The sequence below is a fragment of the Maniola hyperantus genome, chromosome 25 (genome assembly GCF_902806685.2).
Source record: "Maniola hyperantus chromosome 25, iAphHyp1.2, whole genome shotgun sequence".
NCBI classification, from domain to species: domain Eukaryota; kingdom Metazoa; phylum Arthropoda; class Insecta; order Lepidoptera; family Nymphalidae; genus Maniola; species Maniola hyperantus.
In genome coordinates, this window is record NC_048560.1 from 3,326,638 (window position 1) to 3,349,756 (window position 23,119).

The 23,119-nt window shown below is 37.4% G+C and overlaps 1 protein-coding gene across 2 annotated transcripts in view; it reads left to right on the forward strand.

Moving 5' to 3' along the window:
* Positions 1–4,806: 4,806 nt before the first annotated feature.
* The window catches only part of LOC117993838 (irregular chiasm C-roughest protein-like), a 100,213-nt gene continuing 81,900 nt past the window's right edge, over positions 4,807–23,119 (forward strand). For both annotated transcript variants that reach the window (XM_069507126.1, XM_069507127.1), the window contains exon 1: positions 4,807–5,144. The gene's annotated coding sequence lies outside the window, so the exon portion shown is untranslated. The remainder of the gene's footprint in view (positions 5,145–23,119) is intronic.

Below are 23,119 nucleotides of genomic sequence, written 5' to 3' on the forward strand. Positions count from 1 at the left end.
TTTTACAAAAATAACAAGTTCTCACGATAAACCTTCATCTTAAATTTCTACCTATACTACCATTGCACCTGTGATGAATCAAGAAAAAGCTTGATCGGCAAGTGACAAGCGTGTGACAGAGATGCCGCCTGTTGTAGGTTTATGTTAGAAAGGGACAGGTCTACGCCCTAGTTAAGGAATCTCAAGAATAGCTATTATATCCTTTCTTGGAAGAAGATCGCTTTATGGATGTTTTAGTTGGCCGATATATTATTTTTATTGGTAATTGAAGTCAACAATTTTGAAGTTTTTTCTACTTGCTAGGTACTTGCTTGCTACGTCTTGTGATCAAGTTTTGTAGAATGTTGTAAATTATTTGAATATTATTAATATTTAATTATCAGCTACGAAACCACATTTTTTTTTATTTAATTTAATTTTTTAATTTAATTTTAATTTATTTTAATTACATTACATTTACAATTAAGTATCTACTTATTAAATTTAATCAGGTACCTATACAATTATTACAATATTTACAGGAATATTTAAAACTAGATGATGCCCGCGACTTCGTCTGCGTGGATTTAGGTTTTTTAAAAATCCTGTGTGAACTCTTTAATTTTCTGGGATAAAAACACTATAGCTTATGTCCTTCCCCAGGATGTAAGCTAACGCTGTACCAAATTTCATCAAAATCGGTATAACTGTTGGGCCGTGACTAGCAGACAGACAGACACACTTTCGCATTTACAATATTAGTATGGATATGGATATGGATATAATAATAATAATAAGTAACCTTGGGAGTGAATTGCTCAGCGTTGATTTATTATCATTTATTGTATTGAATAATGGTGATAATAAAAAAGATGAAGTCGGTTAATTAACTGGCAAGTTTTAACAAAATAGATAGAACAATGTGGCGTGTGGAAGTCCATACAAGGGATATAAAATATGTCCAGCATTGGACGTCAATCGGTTGATAATGATGATGATGATGATAGACAGGTATCTAAATATATAAAAGGGAAATATGACTGACTGACTGACTAACTGACTGAATGACTGATCTATCAACGCACAGCTCAAACTACTGGACGGATCGGGCTGAAATTTGGCATGCATATAGCTATTACGACGTAGGCATCCGCTAAGAAAGGATTTTTGAAAAATTCAACCCTTAGGGGGGTGAAATAGCGGTTTGAAATTTGTGTAGTCCACGCGGACGACGCGACGTCACGAGCATAAGCTAGTTTTTAGATAAAAATAAAAATGCTATTCAAAAACACGTAAAAAGAAAAGCTCTTTCTGTTTCTCAGTATTTATTTATCAAAGGCGAGCTTCTACTCGGTAATTAATCATCGTTAATGAGATTTGTTGCTTTGATACGTACAGTAAAAATGGCGGCCGGTAAAGATCTTGATGTACTTAGTGTCATTGAGGTCTTTTATAAGGTAGAGAAAGAAGTGTTTGATGCTAAACTCAAAGTTTTGGGAACGCCTGTTTTGGTTTTAGATTTTTACAATGTGATAATACATCGACTAGACCATTTTGTAGAGTTCCGTACGTCAAAAGGAAAAACGGAACTCTTATAGGATCACTTGGTTGTGTATCTGTCTGTCTGTCTGCCTGTCGGTCTGTCAAGAAACCTACAGGGTACTTTCCATTGACATAGAATCATGAAATTTGGCAGTTAAATAGGTCTTATAGCAGACATTAGGGGAAAAATCTGAAAACCGTTAGTTTGTGGTCACATCACAAAAAAAATTAACAATAGTATGACTACTATTTCTACCATATTATAGATTTAGATACCTCCTACTCTTTTATTAGGCAGCGTCTACACAATAATATTATATTGGTAACATTATATTATTCAGTCTGTGCCCTAATCCGGTAGGGTTTCACAAAAACTGATACCCTATTAGTAAAAGCTTCATGTGTCCAACTAAATATACCTGATTACTTTGGCGACTTTTACGCTGGACTGAGGGGTCGAAACTCGAAAGTGTTTTTGCTTTTTAAGGTTCCGTACCTCAAAGGAAAAAAGGAACCGTTTGTTCATAAAACATAAACAATTGTGTAATGGTATCCTTAACCACGACACCACACAACCACGCCTTGCGATGAAAAAACACGGTCTGTCAATCAGCTCTGTAAAATAATTATTAAAATAAGTAATTTTAAACAGTTTTGTGTTTATTTTGCAACACCCTTACAGGATGACTTTGTTGTCTGTCGTCTGTCTGCTGTGTCTGTCAAGAAACCTACAGGGTACTTTCCGTTGACCTAGAATCATGAAATTTGGCAGGTAGGTAGATCTTACAGCAGGCGTAAGGTGAACATCCGAAAACCATGAATATGTGGTCACATCACAAAAAAAATTAAATGTGTTTATAAACAAATAACAGTGTTTTTAACTTTTTAATTAATATTACTAAATCAAAATATGGTGTATCATTTATGAAAAAGGCTTTACCTCTACATTCTGAAACAAACATTTATTTATTTTTATGCATAATAGTTTTTGATTTATCGCGCAAAATGTCGAAAAAATACGACTGTAGTACGGAACCCTCATTGCGCGAGCCTGACTTGCACTTGGCCGCTTTTTTTATATACATACCTATTATTATAGTGATCAGTAGTTTATGATCTTTTATAACTAGGTAAAATAATAATTAATAGGCACTATTTTTGTTAAGTCCTTTATTTAATTTTCGTTTTAGATCTTTTATCTGAGGCATAATAACCTTATAATAATATTACAGCGTCCCAAGGTCTGGATTGTTTAAAGTAAAAACAAAATTAGCAATCTGGAACGTATTATGAAAAGCTGTTTTTGTGCTGCTCTGTATTTATCAAAGGAGGGTAACTTCGCGACGGTAATTAATCATAGTTAATGAGATTTAGCACTTAGCTGCAAAAATTACAGCGTCAGATATGTTAATATCTTGATGTAGTGTTTTATCGCGTAAATTATATGTTTGAAACTTAAAAATACTGCCCAGCCGACCTACTTGAGTGGATTTTTTGATATTTAATGGGTGAGGCGGGCGATGGAGAGAGTTATGTTTGGAGTTTCTCTACGTGATCAAATCAGAAATGCGGAGATCCGTAGGAGAACTAGAGTAACGGACATAGCTCAACGGATAGCGAAGCTGAAGCACACGAGTAGATATATAGACCAGAGGGGAAGCTTCATACTAGCGGCTGGCTGTAGGTTCACTCACTCTAGCGCAGCTCACGCACGCCACGACGTGTCACGGACGCACCGTTTGCCGCCAAACTGGGCGCACGGAGCGTCCGTGGCACGTCGTGGTGTGTGTGAACTAGTGTGAAGCTTCCCCTCTGGTCTATAATATCTACTCGTGTGGCTGAAGTGGCAATGGGCAGGGCACATACCTAGTTCGTAAAACCGATAGACGTTGGGGTCCCTAGGTGCTGGAATGGCGACCTCGCACCAAACCTACGTAACTACTGTATACTCCCTTAAAACCAAAATTAAACAATACTTGTTATTTTTTGTAAGCACCTTGAACATAATCCTATCCACCTATCTACATAATAGATGTAAGGAGTTATAGGCAGAGAAACCTAGAGTACAGAAATGTACTAGGTAGGTACTTATTCTTTACTCTAGGCATTACCAGATCAAAGAACACGAAATAAAATAATGTTATATTCCTACATGGCACATAGACAAATGATGTTATGTAAAGCGAAAAAATATATCACTATCAATGCTTATACGAAGTCTACGAGGATTGTATTAAAGTGGAAACTGAAAGCAAAGGACAAAAACAGATTAAACTTTGCTGCAAAGCAATTGCATTTCTAGTTTAAAATAACTCAGACAAACTGTTACTATAAAAACAAATAATTACGATTCGCCAACTCCACATACCTACATGGAATATTAATACAAGTGCAGTGAAAGAGATGGGCATATTTAAGACGTGTTATAGAGAAGGATAGAATATTCATATGGCATAGAGTAAGTGCAACACATATAAAGTTTGTAGCTACATTAAATTATTGTTCGCTTTGGGATTTAGCTGAGCAATTTATTCTATTAATTGAGAGATACTGTGTGATGATAAATTTCAATTTGAGAGTTTATCCGCAACGACTTAAATTCTTGTTAGGATAACACAGGTAGAATTATGGTGGTCGCAAGGCATGTTCTAAGGAAATGCGTATGAATGATTCGGCTAAATCGCATCGTATGAGCTGATAGTGATTTAAAGCGATCTATTAATAAATAACAATATTATACTTAACAGACTAGCTTATGCCCGTGACTTCTTTCGCGTGGACTATACAAAATACCTATTTCAAACTGCTATTTTACCTCCTTAGACTAAAATTAGACTAAAATCACTTAAAAAAATCATAATTGAAGTAAATTTTGTTCAAGTAATTCCAATTTTAGCAAGCAGTCTCAGTCTCTACCAAACAATTTATGTTTATAAAGAGAAATCCCATATATCGTAAGTACCCCTAGATGACCTACATCAAAACTGTTTCAACTCAAAAGCCTTATCTTTTGATATTTTCATTTTCTGACCCCTGACTCGATTATTATCTCTATGGGAATACAATTTATTTAAAACACACAATTCATTCTAAATTCAGGACCAGAAAGTCTTCCGTAAATTATCAACAATTTTTTTTTGAGTTGAAGCAGTTTTGATTCAGGGGTGCGATATATTGTTTTAGAAAAGATCCTTTGATTAATTGTCACCTCCATACACAAATTACTCTATGACACAAGGGCGGGAAACGAATCCTACTCAGTATTTGCCCCGGCATCTATACGGGAATACGCGTCCGTGTCAATTAAATAACGTTATGTTATATTACGTCACTTCACGTGTTATATTAAAATAACGTTACAAATATTGACATTAATTAATTAATATAAACTTTTTTCGAACTTTAAATGTTTTAACATAGACCTGTGTTATTTTAATTTTGATTTTTTTATCTGTAAAGCCATAGATGAGACAATTTTTTTAAATTCTAACTTTTAAAATAGAATGTAACTTTTTAAGTTTTGCTTTTTAAAATTGGAACCTAAGTTATGTGAGAAGATTTAAATTGTGAATATTTGAGTATTTACTTGTGAAAATATTCTGTTTGGATTGAGGATTGCTTTGGTGAGTTTATTATGATATTTTATGCACGAAAAATTTTGTGTAAATCTATAACTCAGCATTACAATCGGTATTTGCGGTTCATAATAGCTACACGGAGCCTTATCATTTTTGTTTATTTATCATAATTGTTGTATTTTATATTAATTGTTGATAGCTAAGACGAGACGAATTACCTACCTACCTAGGTACTTTACCTATCGTCTTATGATTTGAAACGCATGGAAAAGGATTTTTTATCGATTACAAGTTAACCATTGACTGCGATCTCACCTGATGGTAAGTATGATGCAGATTAAGACGGAAGCGATTAGATCACACAAAAAAAAATTCACTGTGGTAATGAACTAATAATTAGTATTTTCAATAATTTTCGAAGTAAGATAACTATATCAAGTGGGGTATCATAATATGAAAGGTCTTCACTTGTGCATTCTAAAAAACAGATTTTTATTTATTTGAATTACCTATCGTGCAAAATGTCGAAACAATACAACTGTGGTACGGAACCCTCGTTGCGCGAGCCTGAGGCACTTGACCGGTTTTTTTTCGTGTTGTGTCTCACATGCCACAGTTTCTTCCATCGCTTCTTCTGCTTGAGGTGGAGGAAGCGCCGGGATAACCAAATCTTAGTTATAGGATGTGATGTGTTGCACAATTTAAGAAATAAACGATTCCTTTCTTCTTTTTTGCGTATGCGGAAATTCATCTTGTTTTACGTCATTTTTGTCAATCGTAGAGCAACTTTAGAACATCTTTTTCTCTACCTACCTACCTACTCTTTAAAAATCACTCAATCCTATCTAAAAATTAACAGGCCCACAGGACTTGAATCCAAAGACATAAAAAAATTAAAAAAGCGTGTATTTTTATTAACAAACTAACGTAAAGCACACAAATTATCACGGTCAGAAAAATCCATTCGTCCCAGTTCATTTTGTAGACCGACTGGCGCCGATTCTCTTGTCTTTCTCTTAACTAAATTTAGAGCATCTGAATCTTTTTCTTTCCAATATTGCTAACAAAGCACGGAACATGAATTTTACATTTAAAGACTCTAAATTTTAGTTCACGCTACGAATTTAAACCATAGGCTCGCGGTCTGGCAGCTAAAGTCACGAGGTTTGGCGGCTCTAAATTAAATTTAAAACTGTCAAACTATGTCTATCTTTTTCATATAACATTAGTAAGAAGAGGATGCAAATACTCTAAATTTTAGGTGTGCTCAGAATCAGCACCATTTTAATGTTGCTTTAGTTTATTCGAAAAAAGGCATCGGTAGCACCTGTTGTTTAAAAGAACCCATTCCCGAAGCAACGAAACAAGTTTTCATGGCATAAAAAACATAAAAAAATACATAGCGGCTTGATGTTTTGAATGAATGATTTTGAATATGTACTTAGTTTTCTTTGAAAACAATAGAAATTATATTGCTTTAAAAATTAATCTAAATATATAAAAAGAAAAGGTGACTAACTGACTGACTGATCTATCAACGCACAGCTCAAACTACTGGACGGATCGGGCTGAAATTTGGCATCCAGACGAAAACTAGGCCAAGATAGCCTTAAATTATTTAGTCATGGTATTTCCCACGTATATTTTAACGATACTTATACCATTTAGGACGTCTTATTTAGGAAGGTGGAAAAGCCCTTTAGAAACGACTGTAATCGTAAATATCTTATGATAAACGATATTACAAGTCTATGGAAATTATTGTATTTGCCGATTCTCGTCCACTCATAAAGTGAGTGAATTTGAATGAAAACTTGACTGAATGTAATCGTAAATTTAATGTATGTAAACACACGTCAAAGATTTCGCATTGTCCTGTCAAATAACTCACTCCATTTGCGATCAGATTTAACTTCCAGTGTATGTTTGCACAATAATTTATAGGGTTTTTAGGGCTCCGTACCTCAAAACGAAAAACGGAACCCTTATATGATCACTTTGTTGTCTGTCTGTCAGTCTATCGAGAAACCTACAGGATACCGTTGACCTAGAATCATGAAATTTGGTAGATAGGTAGGTCTTATAGCAGACATTTGGGGAAAAATTTGAAAACCGTGAATTCAGGGTTACATCACACAAAAATAATTAAATCGTGGTCATGAACTAATAATTAGTATTTTCAATTTTCGAAGTAAGATAACTGTATCGATTGGGGTTTCATATGGAAGGGTTTTACATGTGCATTCTAAAACATATTTTTATTTATTTTTATGCATCAGTTTCGGAATTATCGTGCAAAATGTCTAAAAAATACGACTGTATTACGGAACCCTCGTTGCGCGAGCCTGACTCGCACTTTGTCGGTTTTTATATTTAGATGGATTCGCTCATTCAAATCCTATTTGACTTAAATAAAATCAAATTCATTCATTCATTGACCATTCATTAGGTTCAATTACGTGCACCATAATATGTATTTTTAAGTCACTGTTGTTTGAATAAAAGATTTGTAAACGTACGATATCACATTTTTGCATCCCAAATTATTAAATGGTTGTTGATATTTCAGTCAGTGACCCCGAATAACGATGAATTGTTTTTTTATGAACTAGCTAATGTCCACGACGTTGAATGAATGAATGTATGAATAAACGAAAGGATGAATGAATGAAGGAATGAATGAATGATTTATTCTATAAAATGCAGGTACTTACAATAAGTTGAAACACGACGTTGTTGTGACGTGTTGACATCTGAATCATCATCATTATCATTATCATTATCAACCGATAGACGTCCAATGCTCAACGTACTGGTAGGCAGTGGCGTGCACAGGAGTTCAAGCTAGGGTATGCATTTAGGTATGAACTTATTACACGGCAGGTTAAAATGAAAAATAAGCATTGATTTATTACAATGAGGGTAAGCAGTGCGTTTATGCCTCTATGAGCTGCACGCCACTGCTGGTAGGTCTCCTATGTGGACTTCTACACGCCACGGTCTTGAGCCACCTGAATCTATCAGCTTCCTGCGATTCGTTTGAATATCGCCTCACCACCTAGTCTTCACGGGCTATTCCAACGCTGGGCTTTCTAGTACGAGGTTGCCATTCCAGCACCTTGGGACCCCAACGTCTATCAGTTTTTCGAACAATGTGCCTTGCCCATCGTCACTTCAGCTTTGCAACTCGTTGTGGTATGTCGATTACTATGTTTCTTCTGCGGATCTCCTCATTCCTGATTTGATCACGTAAAGAAACTCCAAGCAACTCTACATCACCTGCTGAGTGACTCTGAGCTTTCTTAGAAAGCCCATAGTTAGTACCTGCCTAACCATTCGAGGAGTGATTAGCCACCGAATCCAACTCGTTGCAACGTCCAACAAGGACAGCGTTGTCTGCATGGATTTTGGTTATTAAAAATACCTAAAGGGGCATGGGTTTATTAAAAAACTGCCATACCCCTTCCAGGTTAGCCCGCTTCGATCTTAGACTGCATCGTCACTTACCACCAGGTGAGATAACAGTCAAGAGCTAACTTGTATCTGAATTAGTAAATAAAAAACCGTGGGAACGTTTTGATTTTTCGAGATGAAAATACTCGTATATCCAATCTCACTCTTCAATCTTCTTAAACCCATGCAAAAAATCACATCGATTTGTTTGCAAAGAAAACGGATGCCGGTATACGCATAGCAGGATTTAGCATAAAAATAATAAAAAACCTATAAATTAAGTTACCTATTGTTTAAATAAATAACCGATTGTTCACAAAAGGAAATGGTAACAAAAAACAGGCCCCTTTTTCATTTGTTTATGTATCTGATATAAATAACCCTGGGTTTAACGATAAAAAACATAAAAAAACTTTTGTTTTACGCATTGTTTAAATCTCGATCACAGGCAGTTTGTCTGTCAATGATTTATCGATTTTACTGTTCGCTCGTAAAAATGCCAGGGTCTGGATCCGTACTGTAGGTAAAGTGCGTGGCCAAAAGTAAAGAAAAATTTTATATATTATAATAATATTTTAATATTTTATATATTATATGTATTTATATTTTTCATATATTATGTATATAATTATGTATGATAAGTATTATTATTGTATATAAGTTGATTTGGGTATTTATTATAAGATATTTATGTAGTTTATTAGATTCTAGTACCGTAGACCTATTCCACTTCTTGATACGCCTCACTCACAACCTTGAATGGGAAGCTGGAAGAAATCTCTGTTTAGAGATAAGCATTTCCGATGTAACTTAATTTATTATTACTTTGTAACTACAATTTTTGGTACATGAATAATAAAAATAAATAAATAAAGTAAAAGTAATCAAGGAGACTTGACATTAAAATAATAATATCTTGTTAGAGCAACCTAGGTGTATAGAAAAGCTCTGAAGTGTGATAGAGACAAAAACACAGTTTTTGTCTTTGTCATAGTTTAGCTTTTTTTGTTGGGCACGTTGTTGTTTGTGCCCAACAAACCTCTGTGATAGTAATTTTCTGTTTTAAATGTTGTATTGAAGGTGTGTAGAAGCCATTTATGGTGCATTGCTGTGTAAAAGTTGTAGCGAACGCAATGAAACATAACCTTCATACATAAGTAGGCACCTTCAAAGCCTCAATAGTTCAACCGGTATAGGAGTGGACTGAAAACCGAAAGGTCGACGGTTCAAACCCCGCCCGTTGCACTATTGTCGTACCTACTCCTAGCACAAGCCTGACGCTTAATTGGAGAGGAAAGGGGAATATTAGTCATTTAATATGGCTAATATTCTTTAAAAAAAAAAAAAAAGTATGATTTCTTTTGTTGTTTTGTCCCTTTCGGGTATACGCCTCCGCCGGTCTCTTTAGTCTGAGAATAAACATCGGTAGATTTGTAGAGCACTGTCTCGGTCGTTGAGACCGACAAAGCGTCATATGGGTATGAGTGACAGAGACAACGCTCTACAAAGATGAAATGTCATTCTAAAGGCCGATGTTCATCACTTTCGGCCGCGTACTGTACTTGTACTCCTTGGTACATAAATTGTTTCGATAACAGATAGCTATGTGAAATTTTCCACCAGTGGATACCTATTACTTAAAAGTACTGGCAGTACTGAAGTCTTACAGCCGTACTCAGAGTCGCTTAATCGTTACTTAAGTTTAGTTAAAACGAGTCAGAGCTACTTATATCTCTCACAAAAATCTGTCTCGTTTTAGCTCAATCTTAAGTACCGATTAGCTACTCTGATTACGGCGGTTAGTTATTAGCGCTTCAATTCAATTAATTTAGTGAGTAAAAATCTCACTCAATCGAATTTTTCTCAGAAGAGTGGACCATCTACTGTAGATTTAACCCACAAAAGAGGAGTAATAAGTAAATTAAAAATGGGAAGTATTTCATACAGGCAAAAAATACAGAGCGCCTGTTATCACACAAAATAATCTTTATCTTCCCATGCCGCCACGATCTACATCTTTATTTCATCTCAGGTATGTTTTATCTTGAATTTCTTTAGGGTTCCGTATAAATAATCTAAATATATGAAACTAACTGACTGACTGACTGATGCAATGCAAAGCTCAAACTAATGGACGGATCGGGCTGAAATTTGGCATGCAGATACCTATTATGACGTACAGGCATCTGCTAAGGAAGGGGTTTTGAAAATTCAACCCCCAAGGGGGTGAAATAGGGGTTTGAAATTTGTGCAGTCCACGCGGACGAAGTCGCGAGCATAAGCTAGTATTTTATAACTATAGTGTGCGACAGGTCGAGATGGCAATCCGGGTGGTGACGCCCCGCACACCCGCACAGCCCCCGTGCCCACCCGGTGTGGGATAGCGTAGGTGACGTGAGGGGGTACGGGGCGGCTCCACCGCCTCATACCGCGATTGCCATGTCGACCTGTCACGTAGGTACAGTATAGGTATTACCGCCGCCCATGAACATTTACAGCACCAGAGGAACTGCCGATGCGTTGCCGTCCTTTCAGGAATTAGCTGTTCCGCCCCTTGAATAACCCCATGTTGTAATCTAGTGGGAACATCGCCGATGGGAGTTGATTCCAGTTGATACAGTTTGCATGTGCGTGGAGAGAAGGACCTGACACAACGGACGGTCGAAGTGCACCAGACACCCAGGTGGTGGAATGAGGGCAAGAGCCAAGAGACAAAAGGAGGGTGGAATGAGGGCAAGAGCTCTTCAGACTCAGAGCACATACCTAAAACTTACAGTACGGCGGCCAAAAGTGATGAACATCGATCTTTAGAAGGAGACAGCAGATTTGTAGAGCACTGTCTTGGTCGTTAGGACCGACAAAGCGTCATATGGGTATGAGTGACAGAGACGACGCTCTACAAAGATAAAAAACCGGCCAAGTGCGAGTCAGGCTCGCGCAATGAGGGTACCGTACTACATTCGTATTTTTTCGACATTTTGCACGATAATTCAAAAACTATGATGCATAAATTAAATAAAAATCTGTTTTAGAATGTACAGGTGAGGACCTTTCATATGATACCCCACTTGATATAGTCACTCACTTCGAAAGTTGAAAATACTAATTATTAGTTCATGACCACAATTTAATTTTTTTTGTGTGATCATCAAATGTTTCATGTGATCAGAAGGAGATAGCAGATTTGTAGAGCACTGTCTTGGTCGTTAGGACCGACAAAGCGTCATATGGGTATGAGTGACAGAGACAACGCTCTACAAAGATAAAAAACCGGCCAAGTGCGAGTCAGGCTCGCGCAATGAGGGTACCGTACTACATTCGTATTTTTTCGACATTTTGCACGATAATTCAAAAACTATGATGCATAAAAATAAAAAAAAATCTGTTTTAGAATGTACAGGTGAGGACCTTTCATATGATACCCCACTTGATATAGTCACTCACTTCGAAAGTTGAAAATACTAATTATTAGTTCATGACCACAATTTAATTTTTTTTGTGTGATCATCAAATGTTTCATGTGATCAGAAGGAGATAGCAGATTTGTAGAGCACTGTCTTGGTCGTTAGGACCGACAAAGCGTCATATGGGTATGAGTGACAGAGACAACGCTCTACAAAGATAAAAAACCGGCCAAGTGCGAGTCAGGCTCGCGCAATGAGGGTACCGTACTACATTCGTATTTTTTCGACATTTTGCACGATAATTCAAAAACTATGATGCATAAAAATAAATAAAAATCTGTTTTAGAATGTACAGGTGAAGACCTTTCATATGATACTCCACTTGATATAGTCACTCACTTCGAAAGTTGAAAATACTAATTATTAGTTCATGACCACAATTTAATTTTTTTTGTGTGATCTAACCCTAAATTCACGGTTTTCAGATTTTTCCCCAAATGTCAGCTATAAGGTCTACCTACCTGACAAATTTCATGATTCTAGGTCAACGGGAAGTACCTACGGGTAGGTTTCTTGACAGACGGACAGACAGACAGACAGACAGACAACAAAGTGATCCTATAAGGGTTCCGTTTTTCCTTTTGAGGTACGGAACCCTAAAAATGACATTTTAAAGGCCGATGTTCATCACTTTTGGCCGCGTACTGTACATAATATTATATGAAACCTGAAACGTTTACTCCTTTTTTAGGCAGTTGTGTATTTTTATAAGGAACCCTAAAACCAGTAGTCAAGTTTAATAGCGCATATCTAACCGGTCGGATTCGTATCCGCGCCCATTTTACCTGCGCTGCGGTTTATTTCTATCACCGACCCATTATAATATAGTTGAGGTTCGATTTCCGACCATTTTTATACCGACCGCGATTTAAATCTGTACCCGTAGTATAAGATTTTACGTCTCACCAAACGTTGCTAGAATTCGAGAATCGAAATAAAATAACATCTGTTGTGAACACAACAACTATAAACAAATAGATCATAGACAAGGCACTGGGTCTGTGGTCTACTCTAAAGACATTGGCAGTGACAGTGATACGACATATAATGTGACAGCCTGACATTAGGCAGGAAACGGACTAACAAGCTTCAGATTCATTCAACTCGTAACGTTAACGGACTTTACATCACATCGATTTCAACACACAAGTTAATAAAGGAAAACTCAAGATTCCACAAACCCAATTGCGACAGCCAAGAAGAACGAAGGTTCAAAACTTACCAGCGCCTAGCCAACAGCCCAAGGTACAAACAACATCAAAGTAAAATGAACCTAAAGAGCATCGAATTGCTCTCAAAAATTCAATGCCACTGATTTTAATTACGCAACGTTTCCGCTTTGAGCGCTGGCTGTAGATGTGTAGACAAACTTAGCTTTAAAACAAGGCGTTTAAGATCCAGTTTACTTTAACGCGGAAGTGTTTCGACTCTCGAATTCTAGCAACGTTTGGTGAGACGTAAAATCTTATACTACGGGTACAGTTCATAATACCTTACCAAAGATATAATAAAACTCCAGATAGGCAAAGTAAAACTTGTATTCCAGAAAGTGAAGACAATTTCGTACGCTTGTGTGCGTGACACACATCTCTTATCTAAATAATAAAAGGAAAAGGTGACTGACTGACTGACTGATCTATCAACGCACAGCTCAAACTACTTGGGCGGATCGGACTGAAATTTGGCATGCAGATATCTATTATGACGTAGGCATCCGCTTAGGCCTTAGAAAGGATTTTTGAAAATTCAAACCCTAAGGGGGTGAAATAGGGGTTTGAAGTTTGTGTAGTCCACGCGGATAAAGTCGCGAGCATAAGCTAGTGTAGTATAAGAGAACTAAATTTAGGGAAGTTAAAATTATGACAGTGCATAATCAATATATTTTTGAAAATTTACTGTACGTACATAAAAACATAAATAAATTTAAAAAAAGTGACTGTCATAATATAAATAGGTACTAGAAATAAAAATAAACTTGTAATGCCCGCCTCTAGGCTCAGTAAAGTTAGCAATTCATTTGCTCGTAATTCCATACGTTTCTATAATAAGCGTCCAGAAGACATATTGGAGATGTCTCTCAACAAGTTCAAAGTTTTCATAAAACGTAAACTAATTGAAAAATCCTATTACAATGTAAAGGATTATTTAAATGATAAGCAAGCTTGGGAATGAGTTGCTTAACGACTTTGTGATAGTTCTAATAAGTTTCAATAATTTTGTAAAGTGGTGATAATAAAAAGAATACCCGGCTGAGTTTGTTGTGGGCTCTTCTCAGACCTGGGCGCGTTTGAAACCCTAGTAGCTTTAGTTTTAAGTTTGCGTAATAATTATCACCACTATATCTTACAAATCTAACACCATACCAGACCATCAATACGAGTAATTTATTACCTATTTTGAATAAATCATTTGACTTTGACTATATATAGATATCTTAGGTATAGACTACATAGATACTGGTGAGATCTAGCTTTAGCTCGACTGATTTCTCGCTAATCGTCGGCGATGGGACAAGATCAAGGAAGCATAAGACAATAACACCTTTACTTAGATTAGTTTTTTAAATTGTTAGCTCCATTTTTTTTTTACATTTATATTATATTCTAATCAATTCTAATATTAATTTAATCCGCTTCATACTGTGTATATTGTTATGGGTTGTATTTTCATTGCCTGAAATAAAATTTATTTATTTATTTATTTTATTATTATTTACAAGTGCCTAATACGAGTGATAGCTGTCGCTTATCAGTATTAATTCGTTTAATGAAAACTGATACCCAACTGTTTTGCAGAGTTGTAATTTTGACACCTGCGGTTCTGAATGTGTTTTCGATATCATGTCACGTATTCATAATTAAGCAGTGATTGAGTCGTGATAGCCTAGTGGCTAAAACGTCTGCCGTCCTATTCGGGAGGTCGGGGGTTCGATCCCGGGCACGCACCTCTAACTTTTCGGATTTAAAATGTGTAAAGGTGAAGGAAAACATTGTGAGGAAAGTGGAAACCCGCATGCCGTTGTCAAAGGTGAAGTCTACCAATCCGCACTTGGCCAGCATGGTGTACTATGACCAAAACCTTCTCATACTGAGAGGAGAGCCGTGCTCAATATTGACCCGTGCTCAATGGGTTGATGATGAAGATGATGATTATGTAGGAGACGAGATGATAACGCTATAAAAAATTAAAAGAACTGTGGTAAGCAGTGCATTTACGCCTCTATGACCTGTTAAATAGGTATAATAATATATTCTTCCTCCTTTGCCGTAGCAATAAACCCAAAACCAAACGAGATTCTTTCCCTCAATTATCTGCTAATCCTCAAAGGGGTCTGTGATAAAACCCTCCGCGAATTAACACGTACGCCATCAAATCCCCATGGCTTATACACCCATGCCTTTTAGTTAAAAAAGGTTACGAAGTTGGACATAACATTACCATACTAAATATTGATGACGTGACACATCTGTTTTTCCTTTTAATTAATCTATGACTAGCTGAGACGCCGCCGAGTTTCTTGCTGGTTCTTGATACCCAGTGGTAGATTCACTTGACGATTCATAAGCACTTTTTGGTGGTCTGAAAAAAAAATTTTTTTTTGTTGCTAAAACCATCTTCGCATTATTGCCTTTCTAATGAAACTGGTTTGGGGTACAACCCACCACCACCCATGGCCCCACCAACCTCGCGGTTATATGGGCCGAAACGCGGTAGGGCGCCCGTTCGGTACTTGCTCGGTGGCTCTTTCCCGGGGCGCCTTCTTGACTCCCTACAAGTTCTTTCCTTTCTGCTTCCTTGTCCCCATCATGTCACTCTCCCCATTCTGGGGCAGACGTCACAGATACGGGAGATTCCCGTCGCCGTTCGTGGTGTCTCCTGTTTCCCACATCCTCTCCTGTCATTGCGTATCTGGATACCTACCTAGCTCTCGCTTCCCTCCTCTGAGCTCGTCGCGTCGCTCGTCGTCACCCTCCTCGCTTCCTTCCTCTTCCTCTTGTACATCGGTTGGAAGGTTTCAAAGTGTTATACTTACGGACACACGTAGAAACATTTTGTAGGTATGTTTTATATAATAGGACTAGCTGACCCGCCCCGGCTTCGCTCGGGTGGAATTTAAAAAATTGGCGTGAGCGTAAAATTTTTAAAAATCCTGAAATAGGTACCTACTTACGTATTTTTTCTTATGTAACCGGAAACCCAAATTTCAATTTTCATGAAACTTGAAGAATGACTTGAAACTTTCATACAAACTTTTATCCCCATGGCAGTGTAATTTTCAAAAATCCGAAATCTTGAATACCAATTTTCATAGATGTAACTTTAGGTATCCACTGTAATCATGTGTAAGAACACACCCTCCCAAATTTCATGTCTCTAGGTCCAGCGGTTTAGGCTGGGCGTTGATATTGATATATAAGTCAATCAGTCAGGATTCTGAATTTTATATAATACTAGCTTATGCTCGCGACTTCGTCCGCGTGGACTACAAAAATTTCAAACCCCTATTTCACCTCCTTAGGGGTTGAATTTTCAAACATCCTTTCTTAGCGGATGCCTACGTTATAATAGCTATCTGCATGCCAAATTTCAGCCCGATCCGTCCAGTAGTTTGAGCTGTGCGTTGATAGATCAGTCAGTCAGTCAGTCAATCACCTTTTCCTTTTATATATTTAGATAGAGAACATATATAACATATATATCTTTAACATATATATGAAGAAGAAGATGCTTAAACTGTTTTTATTGATTTAAACCAATCCACAGATCACAGTTTACTCGAGCGATTAAAGTTCCCACACGAACATTTATTTCTATTGACCGCAGTACCCACCTAGCCAGTGAGTTATAAGCCGAGTCTACACTCAAGGCAGGATCGATCTAGTGGAGTGTAGAGCTAAGAATTTAGTTTAGCGCATTTCGATGAATTTATTAAACGTTCTGAAGCATAGGTGTATTTTTTTATTCATCTACATATTAATTCATTTTAACATAAGTATGTTGGGTAAAACCTTGAATAGAAAACAGAATATCACAAGGTGCATTTGTGAATCTGTCTGTGGAATTAAGAACGGAGGACCAAAATAAATTTATTTATTTTATTAGAGTGACTGCCAATGATTAAGCAATTTTTATCTATCTTTATTTCTAGCCAGTTTATTATTTATTTAGTCATTTCTTCAAGTTTCTCAGTTTTGTAAGTTTTCAACTTAGCGATTCAATTTGATAAGTTGAGTGACGCTTCCGTGAGTAAATTCGAACACGTTTAGATTATGTAATTTTTTTTACTTACGTAAGTTGTAACAAATTACGATAAGCTGCTTACAAGAGTGTTTACACTAGTAAGTCATAAGTTAGTTACGTAAGCTACTTACGTGAGTAAAACTTATGTTATCGCACTTGTAATTTGCCGCCTTAGAAACGGACGTCACGTGATCTGTTGCCTCAACATCTTGAGTCGATTGTATAAATACGGGTGGTTGATGGTTTTTAAAGCTATTCTCGTTCCGACGCGAGACTCACCAACTATTAAATGCTTTTTGTGTTTAGGTCGCCATTTTGATTGAGTGGTAGTAGTTATTGTGCCCTAATCAATTTAATATTGTAGTTAGGTTATAAAGAGTAAACCTCTCGATAAGCCTCTACGCGTGTGATCAATATCTGCGCGCAAGTTTAACAAGAGAGGACATTCAAATAATTAATCCAAAAATAGCTTATAATGCCCTGCTTTTCTGTCTGATTTTAAATTCACTTCTGGTATCCTTTTACTTACAGGTATAATCGCGGCCTAAGCTTCAACTTATTTACTTAGTCCTCTGTTTGCGCTAATTCTAAAAGAGAGAAAGAGAGTAGGACTGTAAAACGGTTGTGTGTACTACGCTTTAGGTCTCGCCTGACGTCACCGAAGGAAACGGACGTGCATCCAATGCCTGTGGATACTTTGCTCCCAGTATAGCCTTTGGCGTTCGGTGTAAAGGATACGTTCGAGCATTTCAGTTATTTATATTGAGTACCAACCTACTAAGCGAAAATGTTTTGATCAAAGGTAACTGTCGAGTTTCTTGTCGGTTTTTAGGGTTCCGTACCTCAAAAGGAAAAACGGAACCCATAAAGGATCACTTTGTTGTCTGTCTGTCTGTCGGTCTGTCAGTCGGTCTGTCAAGAAACCTACAGGGTACTTCCCGTTGACTTAGAATCATGAAATTTGGCAGGTAGATAGATCTTATAGCAGACATTAGGGGAAAAATCTGAAAACCCCGAATTTGTGTAAACTTCGCAAATAATAAATTAAAAAGTGTTCATGAACAAACATTGCTATTTTCAACTTTCAAAGTAAGATTACTATACCTAGTGGGGTATCATCTGAAACAAATTTTTATTTATTTTTATGCATAATAGTTTTTAATATATCATGCAAAATATTAGTAGTACGGAAACCTCGGTGCGCGAGTCTGACTCGCACTTGGCCAGTTTTTCTCAGTAAAACTTCTCTGTTTTGCTGAACCGGTGCGGTAGTAGAGTCTGGACATATCCTAGACCTAGACCTAGTGGCACCAGTCATTCTAAGTGACCGCCATCATTTAAGCCGCGTTTTTGCGGGTCGAATGGCTGGTCTTCTAACTGTAGGCTTACTACAAGAGTAGACTATTATACATCTCACCGACGTTGATAATATTCGAGCGTCCAAACACTTGCACGTTAAAGTTAAATGGACCTAACCGAGTTGTGAGATTAAAATCGGTGGTAAGTTTTTTACTCATCTGGGTCCATTTTTTTTTTAAAGAATATTAGCCATGTTAAATGACTAATATTCCCTAGACTAATATAATAGTCAAGCTTGTGGTAGGAGTAGGTACGACAATAGTGCAACGGGCGGGGTTTGAACCGTCGACCTTTCGGTTTTCAGTCCACTCCTTTACCCGCTGAGCTATTGAGGCTCTAATACAATCTGACATTATTTTGTTTTGAAGCTCGAATTCTTTCAACGTTTTGGTAAGATATAAAATCTCATACTATTTTCGGCTGCTAGAAACACACTCGTACATCAAGACTTGGTAAGTCACTGCCTACATTAATTCACCACAGCCTATCAAGGTATTTATTAAGCGGCAGTTTATTTACTAAACTTGCGGGTTGGCAGGTAGCTCTAGTGCTCCATTAAGACGTTTAGGCTTCCTTAAGGACGTAAGCATGTAATAAATTACAGTTTAAACATTTTAGCGCTCATTTTACTAGATTATACTGCACTTTGTACTGTTATTTATACTGTGGTACTGCAGTGGCGTGCACAGGGTTTGAATCCAGGGTAGGCACTTATTAAGTAGGAGCCTGTTCACTGGCAGGTCATTGAAAAATATGCATTGAGCTATTACAACTGGGGTAAGCAGTGCATTTATGCCTCTATGACCTGCACGCCACTGTGTGGTAGGTACTAAAGCGGTGGTTACAGACATCTACCTCCTATTGGGGTGTCTGGAGTTGGATCCCGGGTATGCACCTTTTTTTTTTTACCTCTAGCTTTCCGGAGGTAATAATATTATGTGCGTTCAATCAATGGTGAAGGAGTGGTATAGTACGGCCTAAATCGTTCTCATTCTGAGAGGCCAGGTCTCAGTAGTGAGTGAGTAAATTATTTTTTGTGATTTTGGTTTATCATAAAGTAGAGGATTTTTTCCAATTTTTTTTTTCTGTAGCAAGACTGGGCCCAAAACTAGGTAGTCTCCTTTATAAGTCTATAGCTAGAGGTATCTATTGGATACAATTTACAATTTATAAGAAGTGGGTGAAAAATAAGATCATAGATTGCATTACATCGTGTATCGTTACAAAGTTACAGGAATCTAACAATGTAAAGCTTGTACCTACTCAGTAGGAAATATTATTCTTGAATTCTTTGAAAAACCATGTCAATCTGTCCTCATACCTACATTAGGATCGAATGCGGTAAGTTGATTCCCAGTTCTACGAATAGATTTTATTTGTTTGCGTGTCATTCTGTGTACCTACAGTCATCATCATCATGATCAACCCATCACCGGCTCACTACAGAGCGCGGGTCTCCTCTCAGAGTGAGAAGGGTTTTGGCCATAGTCTACCACGCTGGCCATGTGCGGATTGGTAGACTTCACATACCTTTGCGAACATTATGGAGAACTCTCAGGCATGCAGATTTCCTCACGATGTTTTCCTTCACCGTTAAAGCAAGTGATATTTTAATTAATTAAAACGCACATAATTCCGAAAAGTTAGAGGTGCGTGCCCGGGATCGAACCCCCGACCTCCGATTAGAAGGCGGACGTCCTAACCACTAGGCTATCACAGCTTCCTAACCACTAGGTTATCACTGCTTCTATACGGCTTTGTAGAGCGTTGTCTCTGTCACTCATACCTATATTTTCTTTTTTAATAAAAATGGCGAGCAAACATGCTGACGGGTCACCTGATGTTAAGTGATTACCGCCGCCTTTGAACATTTGCAGTACCTATATTACGTTTTGTCGGTCTCAACGACAGAGACATTGCTCTACAACTCCGCTATCTCCATCTAAAGGTCGATGTATGTACATTATTTTTCCGCGTCTCCTAAATACGGAATCCTAAAAATCATGTCAATTGTCTCCTCATAACTATCGAATGCAGTAAGTTGATTCCCAGTTCTGCGTATAGAATTTATTTCCAGTACAAATCATAATGATAACGTGTTCAAAGGCTATTTCCAGGCACGGCGGTAATATTAGCTGGGTCTAGTTACCGATCACCATGTTCCGTGAACGTTAGGTGCGGTTACAATTACTGTTATGGTATTGTTTGCGTGTCATTCTGTGTTGACGACCTCCCTGGCGCAGTGGTAAGTACTGTGGTCTTATCAGTGGAAGCTCCCGGGCTCGATTCCTGGCAGGGATTTGGCATGTTATCTGGTATGTGGTGGGAGGCTTCGGCCGTGGCCTGCTACCGGCAAAGCCGTGCCGCAAAGCAATTTAGCGTTTCGGTTCGATGTTGTGTAGAAACCAAAGGGGCATGGGTTTATAGAAAATTGCCATACCCCTTCCAGGTTAGCACGCTTCCATTTTAGACTGCATCGTCACTTACCACCAGGTGAAATTGCAGTCAAGGGCTTGTTTTTATCTGAGAAACCGACTACCATGTTCCCAGTGGCGTGCACAGGAGTTCAAGCCAGGGTATGCATTTAGGTATGAACTTATTTTACGGCAGCTTAAAATGAAAAATAAGCATTGACTTATTACAATGAGGATAAGCAGTGCGTTTATGCCTCTATGCGCTGCACGCCACTGCATGTTCCATGGACAACCACGTTAGGTTTGGTTACAATTATCTACTGTTATGGTAACGCTATGTTTGTTTGCGTGTCATTCTGTGTATCTACTTCACTTCACTTTGAAAATATCAACAACTAGATGATGCCCGCGACTTCGTCCGCGTGGATTTAGGTTTTTAAAAATCCCAAAAGACCTCTTTGATTTAAAATATAAAATGGGATAAAAAGTAGCCTATGTCCTTTCCCGGGGTGTAAGCTAACTATATACTATATTTCATCAAAATCGGTTAAACTGTTGGGCAGTGAAAACCTAACCTATGATGTTCTCTCACTTTTTTCGAGCTTCCTTTGCTAAGTTTTTCTAGAAAGGCCCGATTATTTCTTTTAAATCAAAAACACCTTTTGACGACCTCCCTGGCGCAGTGGTGAGCGCTGTGGTCTTAATAGTGGGAGGTCCCGGGTTCGATTCCTGGCAGGGGTTTGGAATTTTATAATTTCTAAATTTCTGATCTGGTCTGGTGGGAGGCTTCGGCCGTGGCTAGTTACCACCCTACCGGCAAAGCCGTGCCGCCAAGCGATTTAGCGTTCCGGTACGATGCCGTGTAGAAACCGAAGGGGTATGGGTTTAATAAAAACTGCCATACCCCTTCCAGGTTAGCCCGCTATCATCTTAGACTGCATCATCACTTACCACCAGGTGAGATTGCAGTCAAGGGCTAACTTGTATCTGAAAAAAAAAAAAAAAAAAGTCAAAATACTGTAGATATCTGTACCTACCTAAATGATATTTAATACCTAGGTAATTTTGCACCGTTTAAGATAAATACTTAAAAAAGGCGTGGTAAAGAAATTTTGAGATAAGTACTCTTGAACTTTTCAGGTACAAAATTACACTCATTAGACAAATTTTAAAAATAACAATTTTGAAACTGCTAATGAATGTTTTAAAGTTGACTAATAAGTAAGTAGGTAGGTACACCTTATTTTTGGTAATTTAGGTAAGTATTTTTAAGAAGACAAATATTTTCCGGGAACGATGACCTTGTACTTTGTTGCGCAGGTTGCACATATACATGGCATAATATTGTAAATTGCAATATTTGAAAAGAGCAGCCGCCGAATTTCTTATTGTTTCTTCTTTGTAGGAAGGGCGTTCAGAGCCAGTAGTATATTCAGTGACGATTCAGAAGCAAAAGTTTATTTGAATAAAAAATCTTTCTAGCAATTTCTATTTCTAGCTGAACCGTTTCGGCTTCGCTCGGGTGGAGTTTAGAAAATTGAGGGGGAGGTTGAATTAAATTTTTCTCTCCGTAAGAACCTTCCTCGTACTTCAAGGAATATTACAAAAAAATAATTAGCGAAATCGGTTCAGCGGTTCTCGAGATTTGCGATGAGCATTTAGTGATTAATTTTTATACCTATTATAATATAGCTATAGATTATAGATATCTAATTCATCGATACTAAGTAAGTATTTTATCTACATGAATAATAATAATTGTTATTATGTCCGTGTGTACCTATTTAAAGCATTCTACACTACAAATTAAACAGCTCGAAGCTTCGTTCCAATACCTAATTGATAAGTTCATCTCACACACCATAGTTTATTGAACTCCTACGAACAGCTTCCCATCCCGTACCCAGTTTACAAAGACCTCTCATTTCTACATAAATGTACAAACATCGGGTATATTGAAACTGGTTGCTTTGACAAGTTAACCAGTTTAAAAAGAACTCTAACTGTATAGGAATTCTAGTAATGGATAGGTCTAGTTGTTTAGGGCGGAAAGAAAACCACTTTTTGTGGTCCGTTTTCTAATGTCATG